General features: G+C 48.1%; 1 long non-coding RNA gene across 1 annotated transcript in view; it reads right to left on the bottom strand.

The window, feature by feature from the left end:
- Window positions 1-3,035: 3,035 nt before the first annotated feature.
- The window catches only part of LOC309615514, a 35,084-nt gene continuing 15,876 nt past the window's right edge, over window positions 3,036-22,243 (bottom strand). The window contains exon 3 of the long non-coding RNA XR_014236897.1: window positions 3,036-7,242. This is a non-coding gene — a long non-coding RNA (uncharacterized lncRNA). The remainder of the gene's footprint in view (window positions 7,243-22,243) is intronic.

The following is a 22,243-nucleotide window of genomic DNA, read 5'->3' as shown; positions in this document are numbered from 1 at the left end:
TACAACCATATCCTGAAGAGGTTGTTCCAACGTGTGGTTTACGTGCTACAAAAATACTGCCGGCTGATTTCCACTGAATCACCCCCTGTGGGAGGGGAACCCAGAAAGCACTGGGAAGACCTCGAGAAGCAACAGGCGTTACTGTCAGGTCAGCCCTGTGCTAAGCGTATTGGTTTACATCAACGGTTCTCAGCTGGGCATGGCTTTCCCCCCCGGGGACACCTGGCAACACCTGGAGACAGTCTGGGTTGTCACACGGGGTGACGGGCTGCTAGAAGCCAGCACCCCACAATGCACAGGTCAGCCCTGCCCTCAGCCAGGAGTTATTTGTTACAAACGTCAACAGGACTGAGGTTGACAAACCCTGATGTAAATGGACAGATATCAGTTGCAAAAAAAAAAAAAAAAATCCCAGCCCGAGAGCCTTGTGCACAATCGACACCAGATACAGCTGAAGCATTAAACATTTTTATTCTCCCAACCTCCCATCTTCTGAAATTTAAACACAAGAAAAGGGCAAAGTGGGATTTTTTTCAACTCTACATTTTTTCCTTTCCCAGCTGAAAGAGAAACTATCGAAGGAAGCGAATGAGGATTGAGGTTTCTTTTTTCTCCGTCCCTGATTCTACTAGAAACGCAAAAACAAGGTCAGAAAACACGTTTTCCTTCTGTGGATGCAGACGGAACAGTGGAATTTATACGTTATGTTATCTGTCAACTTGTCTACATGTGCAGATGTGTAAGGCATTTTGTACAGTGTAAGTGGTGTGAAACACAGATATTTGGGTGACGGTGGTGGTATATGTTAATGAGGAGCTTGCAGGTCAGAAACTATGATGGTCACCACGTGAGCGCGTAGAGGGACACAGAGCCTCCTTTAAAAATGTTCTTCCGTGGAGCTGTCAAAATTTCTTTCAGGTTTCAAATGTTAAGGCCTCTGTCCCCAAAGAAATCCGTCAGTAAAGGCAATTTAATAACCAGTCCACTACGTCAGATGTCCTACTCCTGAATTTCTGAAAGCAAATTGTGCCTCACTTTTGTTTTATTGCAGCCTGTAAATGCCTCCTCTGAAAAGCCACACACGGGAACTATTTGGTTGATTTGAGCTGCCTTTATTTCAGAATTCAGCAGGGAGTGAGACATTCCCAGACCTCCCTCACGCAGCCTCTGAATCAGCTTCTAATAAACATACATTTGGGGGAGAAGGCCTGATGGGAGGGCCGTCACTTAACTTCCTATTGTTTCATTGATAAAAATGATCTGGGAAGCAGAAGAATATGTTAACCGTTTCCTTTGGTTTTCCATCGAGAAGGCTGAAAGACATTTCTAAAATAGATCTATTTTCTTTTCATTCTGCAGAATAATGCATGAATGATTATAACATATGCTCTATCTCCCGTTTTTTTTTTTCCTCAACCAGTGGAAAAGTGCCTGACACTGTAATCACAACTTGTTGGGTTTTCAATCTGATGCTGTCCCATTTTATCATGGTAGTTAAACGTCCATTCTTGTTCGGTGTGATAAATGTTATGGCCATTTAACAGTAACGAAAAAGAGAGACATGTTAAACCAAATATTGCTTCAGATTGTGTCTTTTATTCTCCTTTATCATCATATCTTAATTTATAGTATAATCATCATTATCACAACTGTCAGCCTCATTTAACCTCCCCTGATCTCCCATGATTCTCTGCCGTCAGGTCTGATTGCCTACCTTCTGCCGACCGGCTGATAATGCCTGACAGATTAGCCCTCCCCAAGAGGAAGACAATGATATATAGAAGAGCGCCGCTCACGCTATATATTAATGAGGAGCTGGCAACGCTTTGATAAGGCTGCAGAATAATCCATCAGGGCGCGAAGGAGCTTGTAAAACTGGAGGGACATTTCACGGGAAAAACACCTGGGAAGGATGTAATGACCCAGCAGCTAAATGCCTGTCAGCTGTCTTCCCTCTGTTGTAATTAACATCAGATAGCGGGCGTGTGGATAACCTAAGAAGTTTATCAACCCCCAAATCCAGTTTCCTTCTCTCCGTGTTGCGACCACCGCTCCCACTTTTACAACATATGTAGCAAGCCAGCAATTAATAGCTCATTTTCTTTGGCACGAGGAACTGTTTATCTTCTAAACTCGCTCTTATCAGAGGCTGTTACCTATGAAAGGGAGGAACCACTGGCGTTTTTTGCTGCACTTACTCAGCAGCGGCCGGCTTCGCCATTAGATACAATGCTTCAGATGGCTACTTGAGTTTGAATGCACCCTTATTACAGGTATTATATGAAATTGCCTGTGTTATGTGAAGGGGATTATAGAGGTTCTGGATCAATAACTTCAGTGGATGTTGGGAGTGATTACAGCGCTCTGTCAATTTTCCCCATTTGGCTGTCAGTGTCGGTTTACAACACACCACCTCTTTTATTCACATCAAATCACTCATTTCATTGGTAAATTCTATATATCTCAATTTCCTTTAAGTAGCTGATTTGTGTAAAATAAAATGACTTCCTCTTCTGTGTGTGCAACAGACCTAATCCTATAGAGTAATAAAAAGCGTAAACACAAGGAGACTCTTTGTCCTTTTCAAAGCATCGTGTGGAGAGCTGTGACTGCCCGCTACATGAAATAACTATAATTGAAACATCTCCATTACCCGGGCTTGGTTTAGGCCACACCTAGCCTCTTCATCGTCCCTTATTTTCTAATCGTGGGGAGGAATCTTGGAGCTGTCGGATCTCTCTGGGTGGGAGCACACGGACTCCGAAAGCAGGTGTGTGCCCCTGCGCCCACGGCCACCTCTGCTCTCACCGCGGCAGCTAGACTCACGCGCTGCTGTGCAGGCGCGGACCCGCCCTCAAAACTCTGGGACCACCAGTGCTGTCCAGAGAGATTCGTCTTCAACCCATCGGCAGCCCCCTGCTCGGTGCAAGCTGCCAGAGCCTTCCTTTCCTTCCTTTTCTTTTTCGTGAGCGTACGCACATGCACACAGGCGTGGCTGATGAAGTGCAACGTCAGAACTGAGGAGAAAGAAGTCCAGAGGCATTCAGTGAGGGGAAAAGTCAGAGAGACGCAAGAAATGTTTCAGGATCAAAGTCTAGATTTCCTGCACAGTAGAAACCCTCTACAGGTACTCAGAGCATGTTAAGACATTGCGGAAATCTAGTGGTATCATTCCACACATCTCAGCGTGCACAGGATAACGCTGCATTTGGGAATTATTTTTTTAACCTTAATTGACACTTCTCATCAGTGTTTTCTACTATTTCTGACCTAAAAGAGGCCCTTGGAAAACTGTGTACTTTCCACAAATAAATAGAACGTACATAAACAGAGTATTTACAAAATCATCAAGGCAACCCTCCCTCCAGAAAGCCTCCCTGACTGATGGTCTAAGGTTCAAACAGACAAACGAATAAACTACTAGAGTCACCAACCTATGAGAGCGCACAATTTCTGGTCCTGAAGCAATTCAAATACTGAGTAGAGAGAAGGAAAGGCTGTTTATTGTCTGTCCTGGCAGAAAATGTCCTTTGCATAAAAATATACAGACTAATCCTGCACATCTGCAGCTTTCGCATTTGTTCATTCACTTCTGTATATTTTTGATATATTCTGCATGAGTTATAAAGCCAGGAGAAAATACGAGATTCTATTAAAAATGTAATGAGTAAAAAGAAAATCTCCATAAACTGTGTCTATATTTTCTGAAAAGCCTTATTGTCCCAGAGAGCATAATATTATTTAAGATGCAACTGAGGTGGGCTTCCCTGGTGGCACAGTGGTTAAGAATCCGCCTGCCAATGCAGGGGACACGGGTTCGAGCCCTGGTCCGGGAAGATCCCACATGCCGCGGAGCGACTAAGCCCGTGTGCCACAACTACTGAGCCTGTGTGCCACAACTACTGAAGCCCGAGCGCCTAGAGCCCGCGCTCTGCAACAAGAGAAGCCACTGCAATGAGAAGCCCGTGCACCGCAACGAAGAGTCGCCCCTGCTCGTCATAACTAGAGAAAGCCCGCGCGCAGCAATGAAGACCCAAGGCAGCCAACAATAAATAAAGAAATGTATTAAAAAAAAAAAGATGCAACTGAAATCAGAGCTCTTCAAAATCGGCCATTTCTTCGCCCATTACAAACCAGCACCTTTGTGCTGTGGGCTAGGTTTCCCACACCATGCGTATCTCCACAACACAGGTATAGCGGTACAGCAGGTATAGCAGGGTAGCAGAGTACAGTAGGTCAGACAGATGTGGGAGAATGTTCTACTCAACATCAGTGTCAGCAAAGCAGGATGGGAGTGGGAAAGGGGAGGGGGGCAGGCCACGATCCCCAAAGGGACACTCACACCTTGGCCTCCCTCACACTGCAGGGCACCCACCGGGCTCACCTGGCCTTCCTCCCGCCCTGCACCCCAAGGTCCCGGGTCACTGGGTTTCTCAGTCTCTCCTCAAGCACGTGGCACTAGCGAGCCTGCCTGCTGCCAGTCTCTTCGTCAGTCACCTCTCATGCTCGGACCGGACACAAGAGAAGCATGACCTCAGTTTCACAGGGAACAAAATGCTAGTTCACGTAACTTGCTTTGACGCCTCCAGGGAGAAAAGGGTAGGCTGGAATCCCAACCCCTTGTCCTCACAAATCAGAAATGATTTCAGTTCAGACATGCACGCCAGCAGGTAGTGACTACTCAATTCAAACCAAAGGAAATATTTTGGGCAGGGCAGGATGTCATGCACTGGGAATGGAGAGCAGGGTTAGGTGTGGAAGGAGATCCTTAGACGTTTAAAATGTAATCTTTGCTCTCAAGGAGTTAATGGTCTACTGGGAGAGATGAGACATAAATTAATAGAAAATGAAATTACAGTGAAATTTAGAGAACATCGTGGTACTACCACAGTAGAAATATTACAGGACTCAATAGTCTTAACTGTCAGATTAGCTTTATAGGCAATAACTGTTATGAATCAAGTAGAAAAAGCTCACTTTTAGCTGGAGTAATCAAGGAAAGAATTACAGAGTGAGATCTGAATAGAATTTGGCTCACAAGGATAACCACGGCAATCTAGGCATTCCTGAGCATATACAAATCCATGCAATTACTCTTAAAGGAAAGCAGAATTTGATGGAAAATTATAGCATGAATCTGGCATTCAGGCTGATATATGACAAGCTACTGTTTGGAAAAATCTAGTTTCAAAGGAGCAATAATTCACTTTTAAATAGCAATTTAAAAAAGACGGCAGCCTTTAATATATAAACCCCTAGAGTTATGTCTGACATTACACAAAGGACATACATACTGCATAACCATTTTCAAACAATAACAGAAAATTCAAATTAAGAATTTATATGCATCTCTGAAGCAGCCACCAAATTCACTTAGGGAAACAATGCACTTTGACAAAGTTACAGAAAATACTAATTTACTAATAGTCAACCAAAATTCAATTACAATTTTATTAACAAGTCCAAAACAAAGGGAATATCCAGAAGGCTGGTGTCTGGTAAAATATCAAGGTGAAATGTGCAGAATGAGCCGTGAGCCCAAAGTTACATTTCACCCACTGATCTGTACTAAATAAAGTACAGATGTCAGGAAAAGAAACAGAGCTACACAAATATTACAACTTAATGAGTGACTGAAAAAAGGCAGCCCGCACAGTTTATGGGATTTTCCTATCCTGATTGGTCAGAGAGAACTGGAAGAGAAAAGGAATATATAACAAGCCCAATCTTCCTGGGTCGAAATAATTTCCACTCCATCGTTGTGTGTGGTATGTTAATCAGGGAGAGATCCCCACCCCCCCTTTAAGAGGGGTGGAGAAGGCAGCTCAGTTATCAGACCGCACCTGAAAAGGGCAATCCCAAAAGATGTGCACACCTTTGCTCAGGAAACTCTTCCTAGCACCAGAAATAGGACTTGGCACACAGTAGGCGCTAAATAAATATCTCTGGAAAAACTGAACGAATGAGTGAAGAATACTGTCATCCAGAGAATATATGACAATGTAAATTAGTGGGCATAGGGCTCTATGCATCCCTTTATACTTGTGTTTTTCCAAAACCAAAGCTAGTTTTGTGATGTTCAGTAAATTATTAATGGTATATCTTTGGGCTCTGAATTCTCTTTAAACATGAGTTGAATTTTGACTGGTAAGCTTCTATCCATCTGCCATGTAATTTTTGTTCACAGACAAATCAGTGTGACTTAGATTGAAAATATGGCAGGACCGTGAAAAATGATATCGCCTTCTGTGTAGTGTTGGTGCCATCTTGAATCCTGTATTTTAGATGCTTTGAAAATCCTAGTAATGTCAGGGCAGAGTCGGACGAAGCCATTACTGACCATGAGAATTACTGACCTGGGTGGGGACCCCCGGGATGGGCTCTGCAATGTTCACTTAGGTGTGAACTTTGTTTATGCTTTTGCTGTTCTTAATTTGCCAGAACTGAGAGGCAGAAAGGCTCCTCTGTGTGTGTGTGTGTGTGGTTATGAGGTCCTCAAACCCGCCTCGGTCTAATATGAAGGCCATCACACGTGGAGGAAGGCCAGTAGCCTCCTTGCCATTTGGAGGTAAAATAACTAAAACCACTAACAGCAGTCAGGGAGTAGATCGAAAAAGAAAGCGTTTCTTTTTTTTTTTTTTTTTCCTTCTTCTTAATGCTGCTTCTTGTTAACAAATATCCATTGTCATTAATTTGGTTGCTACTTTTAAAAGCAAGTGTTACAGTCTTAATTCTGCTGCCAGGACCTAACCCTTAGTAATGTGCAGGATGGAGAGAAAAGAGTAATGGGGGTTTGGGGTGACACAGTTAATAGTTCAAATGAAAAATAACTGAATACTTAGCCCACTGAAAGTGGTTTATCCCCACGGGGCCTGCGCTGTTTATCGCTACTTAGTATGACCACGTTTAGGCCGGAATGCACTGCTCCATCCAGAAGCAGGTTATTTGTGGTCTATTTAGGCTTCTGTTTCTTCTAGGGAGGATTCCTTTTCCTTGAGAACACTTTAACCAAAAAGTGAGATGAACGTAAAAGCTGGCAATAATACACTATTACGGAAGGTGAGAAAGCATTCTTGGTTGGAGGAAAATGGAAAAAAAAAAAGAAGAAAAAAGGAAGGGACCCATGTAGCTTGCCCGTAATCCAGGATTCTCTTTATGACTCCAGCTTCCAAATTGCTTTTTCCTGCTCTGTAAAATATTCGATAACACATGGAGCTCCATCTTCTTGGGTTATTATTTGATCTATTAACAGGATGGAGAGAATATTACTGATGTGGGGGTCTGATTTCTTAAAACAAAACAAAAATGCACACAGTCTCTAAACGTGCATTTGCATTAAAAAGAAACCCCATTGTGCCCAGAGATCCTGAACTGTTGCATTCTGAGTCCCCTACCCCCCCCACCCCCACCCCCGTTCACATTGAAATGTGGGGTAGGTACCCAGAGAACTTGGGGTGTTAGAGGCAGGCAGGTCTCCTGGGGAAGGAGCAGGAGGGGAGGGCATGCTGCAGCCATCTGATGACAAATTCTAACATTTGGAGGCAGCTTCCACAGGCATGAGTGCGGCAGGCCGCCTCCCTGATAAAAATGTGGAGCGGATAGACACCGCGTCGTCCGCAGCCTGGGGTCTGCTCCTCTAGGGCCTGGAGGTTTTCTTTCCGAGGAAGTGTCTGCATACCTCCCTCCTTTTGTCTCAACCAGAGGGTTTAATAGCTCAAGTAACTGAAAAGGACTAACAACAGTAAGGCTCCGGTTTCCAGAGTAACCGTAAAAACAGAGCCCAGTCTCCATGGCAAAGAGAAAAGCCATTTGCTGCAGCCTTTTCAGACCTTGAGCCGACACTGACAGTTTTCCTATAATCACCCCGATTATTTGTAGCAACTAACTATATTATAATGTTAACTATAGGAGGTCTTGGAAAATATGCGGGCTAAAAAAAAGGAATAAAAAATGTACTGGGTTTTCCTCCGCTTTAGCTATGAATAGACTAACAGTTTAAAATTTACAAAATAGTCTCTTCTTGATAATTCAACCCAAAGGGGGTACTGCCCATCTTCCAGGTTTCTGTCCTTAATTCTTTTAGGGTCTCTACATCTACTCAGAAGACTGCACAGGGTCTCAGTGTCTGGAATGCACGCATTTCTACTGGAGAGCAAAGTGAGAGCAGATATGTGATCTTCATGCGTTTTATTTAGTCTACCCCAGGGTGACGATCCTTTATCCTGTACTTGGTGGCTGCTGTCTCTTTCAGTCATTTGCAACATACGCCCAGATTATGCTGTACATATATGCATGCGTGCATGCGTGTGTGTGTGTGTCCTTCCTCGTGAGGCTGAACGACCAGCAATTCCATGACCGAGTGTGCCCAATTCATGTGGCTGGGCTCGCTCGTGCTGACCTGGGAGAACCAGTTGGTTTGACAAGGGTTTGCTTCTTGAGCACAGAGGTGCAGCCTGCCTGTATTTTTTTTTTAACTGTTCTTCATCTGAACCTGAAATGAACTTGAATTTCAGTCTCCATCTTTTATTTAAAAACCAAAATCATCTTTCTGTAGGGCACAGTTAATGATAAGGCTCATTATATGTTCACCTATTAATATTATGGTGTTAATACAGTTCCAGTGTTAAGTCTATGCAAGATAACTTCCAGATGAAACCAAAACACAATTTACCAACCATTCACACACACACACACACACACACACACACAAACACGCAGATAACCATGGGTCTGTATATTACACAGCGTATTTCAAATTTCCTATGTACGCCTAAAAAGATTATTATCAAAATGTGAAGTAACATTACATTAATAGAAAAATGACAACCATTGTGTTTTCAATTTTCTGGGGGAATGTAAACTATCTTCCCTTTAAGGGATATAGTTGAAAAAAAGTCCAAATAAAAATCACTTGATTTTTATTCCATATATAAGGGCTTCCACTGAAAGTTCTCAAGTTGTCTTTGTTAGTTAATGTTCGGAGAATAAAATGTGGGAAATAAATATCATGTCATGCCACCTAAAAACTGCCTCATTTTAAGAGTCTCGTGCTCTACCAACTGAGCTAGCCGGGCACTCCTTGCCTCATTTTAAAATGGCACAATTTTAAAAAAAAACCTTGCCCAGTAATTTAGATGTTTACATAATTAGCTGTTAATCAAGGTCCGATTTTAATTTTCTCCATCATTTATTAAAAACAAACATACATACACTTTGTCGTAAAATTCAGGGGGCATATATGCAAATCTCCACTTAGCTGCTGTTTTTCCTCCCTAGAAAGCATCCCAAATGACTAAGGCAGAGAGGGTGCCTCCAAACACACCAAGCCATACCTGGAACACTTGTTTAAAGTGTCAGATTTCCAAACAGAGTCCCTCGACCCAAAATGACATCAGCTCAATAGATAATAACGCCCCTCTTTTTCTGATTTTGTGTTTCTTCCCCAAATCTGTTCGAAAAACTCCCATGTTCTTCATAGGGAGGGTCTATCACTAGCCAGCTGGTCCCCAGAGTTCCCTGGGGCGCTCAGGTGTCCGGGGAAAGGGCAAGGGGGTCGGGACGCAGTCCATGCAGGAACTAGGCAGAAGGCAGTGAACAGTGCTGGACCCCCACCGGGACCATGAGGAAGAGCTCCCCCAGTAACAAGCGATTGCCTTGAATCCCGGCGAGGCCCCGCCTCCACCCTGACCCCAGTCTCTACTTATCTGTCAGACTGATCTGCGCTGTGAGCCCGACTCCTATTACACGCTGGGTTTTATAAATTGCTTAAAGATAAAAGCTTACCCCGCTGTAAAAAGAAGTAAGATATAATATTGAATTTGCACTAAAATGAAAAGTTTCCTGGTGCCCCTTATATATTTAAAATTGCTGTTTTCTTGCAATGAATATAATTCACTGTCTTTCCCAAAGTATAATCCCGTGAGGGTTTGACCAAAGAGAAATGCGCTAATGATTGCAAATGGCTCAAATATTCTGTCCAGTGAGTTAAGTGATAAAAGTTTCTATGTTAAAAGAAATAATAAGTGGAATTTCACACATATTATAGTAATTGTGAAGCATCCAATTTACATAGAAATAATGTGAAAGAATTCTGACCATGGTGTTTTAAGTGAATCATTACATGCATTGCTGATACATTTAGAAGCTGCAATATGCCAGGTATGTTTCTTTTAGCATAATAAGTCCTGTAATGGAGCCTTTAAAAGCTTAAAATGTATAGTTAGATTAACCTTTCTGTTTTAAGGGTTTCTCCCCTCAAAAAAAAAAAAAAAAAAAAGGCCAAAAGAGAGAAATACAGAATCATTAAAAAGCCAATTAAAGCAATACCCCTTTCTTTTCTCCATCCAACGACTTCATTGAGGCTTTTTCTCCACTAATCATTTTATTTAGTACTTTAGATTTTTGGTAAAATTTGGTTATTTTTTCCTCCTAAACAAGGATTCAAGATTTCAGTCAAATTCTTGAAGTACCATGGTGATTCTGAAGGAGGTTGTATCTTAGAAGTTAAGGCAGATTTCTCTAACTAGAGAGGAAGGGGTACTCAGACAAATTCTAGACTAAAAAAAAAAAAAAATTGTGGGGCTTCCCTGGCGGTCCAGCGGTTAGGACTCCGCGCTCCCACTGCAGGGGACACGGGTTTGATCCCTGGTCAGGGAACTAAGATCCTGCACGCCACACGGCGCTGCCAAAAAATAAATACATAAAAATTTTAAAAATTGTGATCTCCAAAGCCAAATAATCTGGCTCTTCTCATCCTTAGAAGAGATTATTAGAAATGTTGTTCTTGCTTTTTTCTTCCCCAAATTAGCTTTTAATGGACTTGATATTTTATTCCAGCGAGAAGGCATTTCTCCTTTGCCTTATTAGGTTATGCGATTTAGTAGATAAGTCAATTATTAAGAAAAATGAGCAAAATATCCTAGACCAGTTTTTTCATTGATTTGGAGGCAGGAGGGTGCATGAGCCTTTGGGTGTCCTTGAGAGAGGCGCTCTGTGTGCAACCGTCTCCTCAAAATCGTCCTTCCTTTTCAGTGATCCGTGGCCCTTTAAGTCCCTTGCTGTTGCCGTTGCACCCAGACCTGGGCTTCTCACAACGGGTTTCCTGGGCCAGACCGCCCTCTGCCGCGCGGGCCTGCCCTGCGGGCTGCAACACGCCAGCAGCATTGCTGGTCTCACCCACCAGATGCCAGGGCTGCCATCCTCTCCTCGCAGTAGTGACAGTCAAAAATTTCTCCAGACCATGCCCAACTGCCCCCTGGGGGCAACACCCACCCCCCCCAAGTTGAAAACCATTGAGAATCACTGCTCCAGATCTTGAGAACAGGAAGAATAATAAAGCTCTTCACTTTCTTTCCCCCAACCAGGGACTAAATATAGTAAATTCAAGCCCATAGTCTAAACACTCAAAATTCCCTAGGGTTTCTCACGATTTCTTTTTTTTTTTTTCTTTTTTTTTAAAAAGAGGAATCTTGAAGCTAAACTAAAGTGAAAACATCAGACATAAAGAACAAATGGTTAATAAGTAAAATTCTGATTTTCTGAAGCACTCTCTTTCTGATTATCTTTAGCACTTTAAGATACAAAGGGCATTTGTCCCTTCTCTCATTTCATGTCCTAAGGTCCAGAAGAAAGAGAAAAGCACAAACGGCACAGAAGGGTCACTGGACCATCTGTCTACTTTGGCAGGCCACACAGACAGCAACCAACATTCACTGGTACCAAGATCTTACGGGCACTTCATGATGTTCCTGAGAAGAGACACAGTGTGAAGAATATGAGCCCAACAGTAATGTTTTAATTCATGAGTTTAATTTTAGCGTTTTCCAAGTGTTTTCTAGCACATCATGTCACTTAATTTTCATAAAGCTGTCCATACTTTGAGATCATTAGTAAAATTAAAGGCTGTCTGTCCATTCATCCATCATTCACCCATCCATCCACCCATCTACTCATCCATCTATCCATTTATTAAATATTTATTAAGCCTTTTCCATGTACTGTGCACCCTGAGAAAACTGTTTACTGGGCGTTGTGGGGGAAAAGAGTGAATCAGACACGACTCTTACATGCAGCTCACAATTCAAAAATAGAGAAAAAACCTCAAAGAGACAAATTTACCTCCCCATTGTTTCCATCTGCTGGCAAGGTATGGTCAGTGAATTAATGAGCAATAAATAGGTATTTCACACGCGCACACACACATACACACGCACACGTTTCAGATTCAGAAAAAAATTCCTTCACATTTAATAGGATGGTGTCACAATAAATATGACAGTGGAGCATAGGTTGCACATATCAGCTCCTGTGCTTTTGGACATATTTTGAAAGAACAGCATTTGTTATATAAATTATATTGAGTATTACACATTTTTAATATGTATATGTGTATATAATGCATATGATAGTCACATACATATAAGGCTATTTGAATTATGTGTTTCACGTCATTTTTACCCCCTACCCTGCAACACTGAGGTCAGCCTCCCAATGCCAGGAGCCATGTCCTGCTTATCTCTGTGTTCCCAACATTTGTGTCCAGAACATCCTTCTACAAACGTTTGATAAGTCAGTGAATGACTGAACGCCAGGCACCGTGGCAAGGGCTGGAGGTGAATAATCCAAGACCCAATTCTTGCTTTCAAGGAACATCTTGTCCAGCTGGAGATACAACCTAGAAGGTACGATTAAGGTCGAGGAGTGACCCAAACGAAGGAGGGAGTGGTCAGCTGTGCCAGGTGGTTGGACAGAGATTAGGGAAGGTACCGAAGGGGAGGTGAACTTGTGCTTTTCCCCCGTAAGGACAGCAGACTGAATCGCGCTCTGAATCCCCACCAAAAAGATAGTTCAGAATTCCTTTTAAAGGTATAAACCCACAAGGAGAGGAAGGAAAGGAGAGGTGAGAGCAGTAACACAATCCTGGGAGCTGGAAGGTGGATGATTGGAACTGAGGGGAAAGATTTGGGAAAGCCGCACCTCAGCCAGGGTGGGGGGCTGAAGAGTAACCGACATTATAGGACAGAACCTCCCAGGGAACTCTGAAAGCTGTGAATCAAACAGGGATAAAAACAGGCAGATTGGGACTTCCCTAGTGGTGCAGTGGTTAAGAATCCGCCTGCCAGTGCAGTGGAAATGGGTTTGATCCCTGGTCCAGGAAGATCCCACATGCTGCAGAGCAACTAAGCCCGTGCGCCACAACTACTGAGCCTGTGCTCTAGAGCCCGTGAGCCACAACTACTGAGCCCGCGTGCCACAACTACTGAAGCCCGCAAGCCTAGAGGCCATGCTCCACAACGAGAGAAGCCACCACAAAGAGAATCCTGCACACCACAATGAAGACCCAACAGATAAATAAATAAATAAATAAATAAATAAATAATTTTTAAAAAAAGCAGGCAGATTGGTTGAAAGTCTCCTTTAGAAGGGGACAGGCTGGGGGAAAACCACATCCCCTGGAGCGAGCAAAGCAGGAGACCGCAGTACAGCTGTGTGTAGGGAAGCCACGCTCAAGACAGGGAACTAAGCAAACATTTACACCCCCAGCTCCCGCCCCTGTAGGGTCTCAGAATGCGAGCTGCCCAGCCTTCTACGGTCGAGACAGGAGGGTAGGCCACATGAGCGGGCAACAAAAAAAGACCTAGACTAGAGATACTAACATTAACATTTCCCAACTTAAAGGCATAGTTCCCTCCTGAATTAAAGGCATAGTTCCCTCCCTACACTGAATCCCATAATCATCAACCCCGCCCCACACACACCTGCAGCTTCCGATCGGCCTTTAGTGCCTCCGGTCTTAAATATGAGCCAGAACCAAGGATTATCAGACACATGTGCAGAGGCTCTGATGTGAAATACAGAGATTAAAACCATTGAACCAGCAGGAAAACATTCATTTCCATAAATCAAAGACCATACAAGAAGAAGCAAACTTTATAGAAACTTTAATATCTTTAGAGAGGTAAGAGATGATATTCCATTGACAAATAAGAAGAGCAAAGTTATACAAAGGGGATCATTCAGAGCACAAAAACTGAAATTAAATATATGATGTCAGAAATGAAAAGCTCATAAGTAAGACTGGATTATAAAATGCAGTAAGCCTTCCAGAAAGTAGAGTAAAAACACAAGGAAACAAAATAGGAAGGAAAGAACTGAACATTACAGCATTAGTCCAGGAGGCCCATGTCCAAACAGAAGGAGTTTCTATTAGAAAGAGGTAACAGAGAAAACAGAGAGGAGGGAATCACCCAGCAAATAATTGCAGGAAATTCCCACGGCATGAGTTTCCAAATCGCAGAAGCCCACCAGGTACCCAGGACAATGGATGAGAAAGGCCTGCGTCCCAGGGCAGCGTTACGGAGTTCCAGAACAGAGCGGAGAAGGAACAAGGGTCAGAGTAACGTCAGCTTTCTCAACAGCAACCAAGGAAGCTGGACCACAGTAGACACAGGCCTTCAGAATCCTGGATGAAAACTGTTTCCAGCCGGGACGTCTATATCAAGCCAAAATCTCAACTCAAAAATGAGTATAGGGCTTCCCTGGTGGCGCAGTGGTTGAGAATCTGCCTGCCGATGCAGGGGACATGGGTTCGAGCCATGGTCTGGGAGGATCCCACGTGCCGTGGAGCAATTAGGCCCGTGAGCCACAACTACTGAGCCTGTGCATCTGGAGCCTGTGCTCCGCAACAAGAGAGGCCGCGATAGTGAGAGGCCCGCACGCCGCGATGAAGAGTGGCTCCCACTTGCCACAACTAGAGAAAGCCCTCGCACAGAAACGAAGACCCAACACAGCCAAAACGAAATAAATAAATAAATTTAAAACTATTAAAAAAATGAGTATAAAAAAAGATTATTTGCAGACATATAAGTTGTAAAAAATTTACCTCTCACATACACTTTATCAGAAATCTACTGAAGGAAGTGCTCCAACAAAAAGAGGGAGTGAATCAGGAGAGAGGAAAACAAGAGGTCCAGGAAACAAGGGATTCAGCATGAGAGGAAGGCAAAGGGAACCTCCAGATGATGACAAGGTGGCATCCCAGGGGGTCCCGTGCCACAGGAGAAACTGGAAACAAGTCCAGATTAGGAGAGGTTACAGCCTCAACAAGAGATTCTTCAACAGGATGAAAATGATGAAATATTGGGCATACCTGCAAGAATTGAGGGATTTGGATAATTAGGAAGAATTTGGGTTGTAAAAAGACAGTTGTTAACTCGTGCAGGAAAGGAAAAGTAATCATGATATACTGCATTTCTCAACTGTGAATAAAATTTACATAGTTATAGTAATGTAAAAACATCTAAAATAAATTTGTACTATAAGAGTGAGAGGATACCATATGCTGAAGGAAAGCTAATTCACTTTTTCACAGTAAGAACTCAACAAATAAATGCCTAAAATTGAAATCTCAGGAAGTGGCAATCTAAGCACTTTTACTGAGAAATGTGGAGATAAATACCAAAAGAACCAGAGAAGGGTTGAAAGTGGCTGTCTCCGAGGAGAGATGAATGAGGAGGACAAGAGACCTCTGGGCTTTGTGCACATACTGGAGGATGACTTAGCTTTTAACTGAATGTGTGTTTAATATTTGATAAAAACATAAAGCTAAAATAAAAGTAAACAATTCACTGGAGTTCACCAAGAGGGTAAGAGGAAGAAACCATGTTCTCTTCAAGGACACAGAGATAAGGAACAACGTGGCACATCCAGGAGACTTCACGTGGTTCGGTGGGAATAGGCATGATGTGCACAGGTCAGGAAGAGAGGGGTGAGGGGGGTTGTTGAGGGGCAGGGATGGAGAAAGTGACAGAGGCCTGATCCCAGAGCATCTCGCGTTCTACGTAAGGGATTTGGACTCACGCGGTAAGCACTGGAAGACGACTGTATATGAAGCCACACCACAATCTGATGTACTGTTTACCAGAATCGCTCTGTGGGTAACGTGGTGCAAGGGTGGAAGACAGTCCACACAAGGGGCAGGGTCAGCTGGGAGGCTGCTGTGGTAGTTCTGGCGGCAGGTGGCAAAGAGAAGATGTAGGAGCTATCGAGGAAGAATACATTGAATTGAGCGTCCGTCTTGATTGAGATTTGGGCTGGGTATAGAAATCCTAGCTGGAAACCAAACTGAGAGAAAAGTGGGCTGATGCCTGGAACTTTGGCTCAGGTGACTGGGTTAGTGGTGACACAAACCCAGGAAGACTACGAGCTCCGTGAGGGCAGGGCTCCACCTGCCCTGTTTAGCACCGTATCTCCTGCTGGACCTTGCACGTCGCAGGTACAGCAGAACATGAAAGAAGTGACTTGCACCTCCCAAGCTCTCTGTCCCCTTTCTGGTTGGCTGGGGTGTAGACCATGTCCCGGGCCTTAGAAACAACATGTGGAGGACAGTGGAGCCCAAGACAGAAAGGGCCTGAATCCTTGACTCCCCACCTGGAGAGCTGCCCCACCAGGAATAAACCGTTACTGTGTTAATCCTGACATTTGGTGGCTTCTCTGGTTGAGCAATTTAGTTGCCTTAGCTACTGTTGCTGCAAACCTGGGGGCTAGCTGTTACCTGTGTGAGATGCAGACCTTGGGAGTTTGCTTCTCCCCACCTACGTACTCCCCGCTCTAAGTAGTTGGTTCATCTCAGTAGAAAATACTGCTTCCAATCGGCACTCTCACTGACTGACACCGTATGGCCAGAGTGGCAGCAGGAGAACGTGCAGTTAAGGGAGAAGCTTGTAAATGCAGGACTGGATGCAGTCGGAGGGAGCTGAGCACAGCTCTGACGGAGGTGCCGGGGAGCAACGGCAGGAAGCGAGGACAGAGTGGGTGTGCGCCCACCACCCTTTACCTTCTGCATCCGGTCCCCCAACCCGCCCAGCCTATGTCACAGGGCGGCAGCCAGTCCCAGGGGGGCCCTTAGGCTCACTGGACTGAAGCAACAGCCTGGGAAGAGCATTTATCAGGCGTTCTGGGTTGGCTAGCGTCCCTCCCAGTACCTGTGAGCATGGTCTCATTCGGAGACAGGGTTGATGCCAACGTGATGAGTTAAGATGAGGTCACCCTGGAGGAGGACGGGCTCCTGATCCAGTGTGACTGCTGCCCTTATGAGGAGAGGAGACCAGACACACAGAGAGGCCGTGTGGAGACAGAGGCAGGGATGGAGCCAAGGACACCAAGGTTCGTCGGCAGCGCCAGAAGCTGGCAGAAGAGAGGAAGGAGCCCCCCGCTGACGCGCGGTGCTGGACCTCCAGGCTCCAGGCTGCGGGACAACAGCTCCCTGCCGTGGGAGTCCCTGTTAGTGGTCACAGGAGCCCCGGGAAATGGATACAGGGAGGAATTAGAAAAGGGCTCGTGGGAGTCGGCCGGCACTAAGGGACCAGCCCCGTTGCCCCGAAACACAGAGAAAAGGCAGCCGAGGGCAGGTGGCCTCACCTGCTAGCAGGCGGGCCGGCCCCCAGCTGGGAGAGGCAACTCTGACCGCGGGTGGGCGGGGAGAGAGGGCACCACGCCCCGCCCAGCAAGGCCCCCCTACTGGGCCCCCCAGCAGCCCGCAGAGGGAGGGCGAGGGGTTTTCCAAAGTCAGCCGTCCCTCCCAGCCTGAAGGATTTCCTCACTGGTCTGGCGGACCTCGGCCATGGGTGCCCATGCCCTGAGGAGCCCCGGGCCCTCATCCTATAAGCTGGTGTCCTGGCACCAGGTGGCAGACACAGTGGGCGCCCCGACTGATGACATGTGGCCAGGCGTTCTCGTTTACCCTAGCACTGGTTTACGCTGGAACCCTCCAGCTCTAACCAGACCCCAGCAGCACACGAGACAGAAGAGCCTTTGTTTTCAGCTCTCGATTCCCAGGCCAGTAGCTGAGCCAAGTCCGCACCTTCTTCCCGTAAAGGTGAGCTGCCCCCCTCAGCGGCCTCAACCTGGCTACTTGGGGACCTGGCTTTCCCTCACCCTTGAGTCTCAAGTTCCTGTAATTTCCTGCGACCTCTGACCTTTGACCTGTTCCTTTAGCTCATCCATCGCACTGGACTCTTCTGACGCTTTGGGCTCCAGAGTCAGGTGCAGCCACGGGTCAGAACCTAATCTGTTCTGGAAAAGGCCGCTCTGCGTCAATGCATATACACTCAGACACATTTTTAAACCTACACGTATTCATCTCCACTTTTCATACGATGGGACTAACTGAGCAGAACAGACGAACTCTCCCCTAACAGGCCTGAACTCCAGGGTCTCGTCCACCCTTGGGCCTCCGGTGAGCACTCCGCCTCACGTGTTCCTGAGTGTTTGCCGGGTGGAAATGAACCTTCGCATCACTCGAGGCCGCTGCTAATCTCATCAGCCCATTAATTGGCTGTAAAGACGTGAATTGCTTCCGAGAGTGGAGAACCTGCGGTCTCTCTCGGGACCTGCCTGAACCCGTGGGCGGGGCCGAGGGGGAAGAGCGGGCACCACACGCCCTCCTCCCCCAGCCAAAGCAGTCAGCCTGCACCCACGGCGTCCAGGCCTCACCTCTGGGTGGGAGGACACTCCAGGCCGCAGGGGGCTGACCACGTCCGGCAGGGGGGCGCCTCCCGGAGCCCCCGCCCCCGGCCAGCTCTGCAGAGTGCCGAGTCCACCACGGAGCCCCCCAGCAACCGTCAGCCACGCTCCTCACCTCCATCCTGCTCACCGCCTCACCTGCAGCCGGCGTCATCCTGGGGGACACGTGGCCCCAAACCGTAGGCTTCCGGTCCAGCTGTGCCTCAGCTGGCGGGAGAGAGGCTACCAGAAAGCCAGCAATGTCAGCTTCCCACTGTTCTCGGGAAGCCCACGTGGTCGAGCTCATCAGCTTGTCGGGGTCACCCTCCTCCTCAGGGTCAAGACAACTGCGTCTGTTCGGGTTTGCTACATAACAACCCATCCCCAACACTCAGTGGCTGAGAAGAACCTATTATTTTCCATAATGTGGGTGGGCTGGCGGGTCTGGGCTGGCCTGCCCTAGGCTCCCTCAGATGGCCGTGTCCAGCCGGAGGGCTGGCCGGACTGATCGCATCTGGTGGTTGGCAATGGCTGTTGGCTGGGCCGCCTCAGCTCTCCTCCTCGCGGTGACTCGTCTTCTAGCAGGCCAGACCGCCTCCTCACGGGGGTCTTGGGCGGTACATCAGGAGGATGAAGGCAGAAGCTGCGAGGCTGGGTTTCCCTGGTGGCACAGTGGTTAAGAATCCACCTGCCACTGCAGGGAACACGGGTTCGAGCCCTGGTCCAGGAAGATCCCACATGCCAAGGAGCAACGAAGCCCATGCGCCACAACTACTGAGCCTGTGCTCTAGAGCCCACATGCCACAGCTACTGAGCCCGTGAGCCACAACTACTGAGCCCACGCATCACAACTACTGAAACCCACGTGCCTAGAGCCCATGCTCCACAACAAGAGAAGCCACCGCAACGAGAAGCCCACGCACCGCAACGAAGAGTAGCCCCTGCTCGCCGCATCTAGAGAAAGCCCGCGTGCAGCAACGAAGACCCAACGCAGCCAAAAATAAATAAATTAAATAAAATAATAAAAATAAAAAAAATAAAACCAAGTCTGTTTAAAAAAAAAAGAAGCTGCGAGGTCTCTTAGGGCATAGCCCCAGAAGCTGCAATTTGTCATGTCCACTACATTTTCCCTGTCAAAGGAGGTCACGAGCCAGCCGAGAATCCAAGGGTAGGGAAATAGCCCCTACCTCCTGATGAGGAGATTGGCCAAATTTCACTGCAACGGGGCACGCGTGGCCAAATGCAAGGGATCTGGGGCCGTGCTCTGCAACCCACCACAGGGTAAATCGGGCTCAGCGCCATTTCTCCGATTCTCCAAACTTTAGCTCACCCCTCACCGAGCCCCCAGCACGTGCGCGCGGGCGTCTGCTGCTGGGGACGTGGACACGCCTAAGGCCGCGCTCCCTGCCTCCGATGCCTTACAGGGGCTGGGCGGCAGGTTCGGTTCAGGCCCAGCACCGCAGACAACCGGTGCCACGAGAGCACAGGGAGAGCCGCTGGTGGGGCCGGGGTGCCGCGAACGCTTCCTGGGGAAGACGGCGCTGAACTGAACCACGATGTCGAGCCCGATTCGCGCTGGCGAAGGTGCAGCCCCCTGGGAGAGGGCCCAGCAGAAGCGAAAGCACCAGGGCAGAAAGGAGCATCTACTGGGCGGTGACTGACCACCTGCTCTGCGTGGGGCTCAGCCGAGTCGTACAGAAGGCACCGTCAGAGCGGCCCAGGGATGCAAGGGGGGCCGCGAGTGGAAGGACAAATGCCCTCCCCCGCTACGGACGTCAGGGGGCTTCTCACCGGGCCTGACCTGGGCCTCCTTTTCACGAGCCCCCCGGCGGCCAAGCCTCTTTCTCCTCACTCTGCTCGCTGGGATCTCTTCTCTAAATCCAACCCTCCAGCGATTTCCTCAGAAACCCAGCCGGAAGGCGTGCCTGACCCCTCCTCTTGGCTCTAGGTCTTTCTAACCTCAGCCGTCCATGCAAGGAGGCCCCCGAGTGAACTCCTGGATGGACACGGGGGAGTGAGGGTGCGCAGGAAGGGCTCTGCCCAGCTGGCCACCGGGCCCGTCACTCCTCCTGGGGCGGGTTGCGGCTGGTCCCTCCTTCGCCGTCTCTGCTTCCGCCTGGCTCAAGCCCCCATCTCTCTCTCGCTCCTCCGCGGTCGCCGCCTCCCGTCTGTCTGTCTGCGCCTCACCGCCCTGCCCGCCATCCCCTACACAGCAGCCAACGCGGTCCTCCTGAAAAAGAAGACCTCCTCAACATGCCCCTGCTTTTCAACTTTAAATGGTTTCCTGTTGTCAAAAGAACATACAGCATCCTGTTTGTCACACAACAGACACTTGGTAAATAACTGTTGCATACGTTAACAGTTGGATGAGGAAAGAGAGTTGCTGGCCTTCCTGCCTGAAACTCAGATATTCATTGTCACACACGGTGAGTGGCCTCCAAAAGGAGATGACATGACCCCGGATGGCGAGAAGCCAGAGGGTGGCAGGAGGAAGTTCCAGGCATGGGAAGCCTTCGGGCACCAGAGTGTAGTTATCACTCCACCACCAACACGCCCGCCCTCTGAAATTACTTACTGCTTGTAAGTGTTCCTTGCTGTTCTTCCGCCGTCTCTCCGAGTTCTCTGCCCTGCTTGTCAGGGCCCGAATCGCAGCTCGTGTGCTAAGGTTTGCCCCGAGTGCCGCGGGACAGGCAGGGCGCCTGGACCCTGGACTCGCGCGGCTCGGGCCGTGCAGGCCCCGCCCCAGGGGAGGCCGGACGGCAGGAGAACCGAGGACTGCGGCAGCGGCATCCCTGGGCCCGCAGCAGACGCCTTCGGAAGGGCAGTCCCACGCCGGTGGCAGGAGGGCCAGAGAGGGAAGGCACCCCTGCCCGCAGCCTGGCTGGCTGTGTGGAGGCGGCACGGGGCACCCAGGGGCTCACGATGGCCCTGGCGGGAACTCTCGGGGCCAAGAAGCCAGAGAGCGGGCCGCCGCTTGTCCACCCCGCACGCCGCCGCGCCAGGACCCCACCGCGCGCTCCTGTCTGCAGCACCAAGGAGCGCGTCCCGCAGAGGGGCAGGGCCCCCACGTCTTCCAGGGAACTCACTCTCCCCCACAAACCGCAAGTCTCTACCTTCAAATTACTCAGTTAAGGAGGAGCCGAGGAAACACAGAGGGGTCAGCACAGAACCGTGTCAGAAGACTCCCCTTCTACGTAGGGCGAGTTACTGTGAGAATCCACTGAGACTGCGGGTAAAGCATCTAGGACGGTGCCAGGCACGCGGTAAGTAGTCCTCAAACAACAGCAACAACCAAACAGAAACGGAGAAGAATACAGGGTCCCCAGCAGACGTAAGTAAACAAGTACAACCAGGGGCTGACATGAAGCACGTGCTGGGACGAGAGCTCGTCTGAAGGATGCGGGGGACCCTCGTGTGCATCGCCCGTAGCTGACAGGGTCCACGTGTCCCAGGGACCAGGGGGAGGGCGCTCTGGGGGCCCCTCTGCCCACCACGCCGACGGACAGCACAACTAGGGATCCACCTCTGAGAAGTGGCTCGCGCTGCCGTCTGTATCACCGCCGAGTTGGTGAAAGCATCTCGATGGTGCTCCTGGACAGCAGGCAGGAAAGGCGGGAGCCACCGAACCAGAGGAGCGCGCCTCTGAGCAGTGAGCCAGGAAGCTTCCATTCTCGCTCGCCGTGGTCCACGTGCAAGGCCAGGGGCTCTGCACCCCTCACCCCCCGCCCCGCCCTACCCTGGG

This window comes from Balaenoptera borealis, assembly GCF_965194805.1.
Source record: "Balaenoptera borealis genome assembly, chromosome: 18".
In the NCBI taxonomy this organism is placed as follows: domain Eukaryota; kingdom Metazoa; phylum Chordata; class Mammalia; order Artiodactyla; family Balaenopteridae; genus Balaenoptera; species Balaenoptera borealis.
The sequence above is the reverse complement of the archived record's forward strand: the minus strand, read 5'-3'. Positions and strand labels throughout refer to the sequence as shown.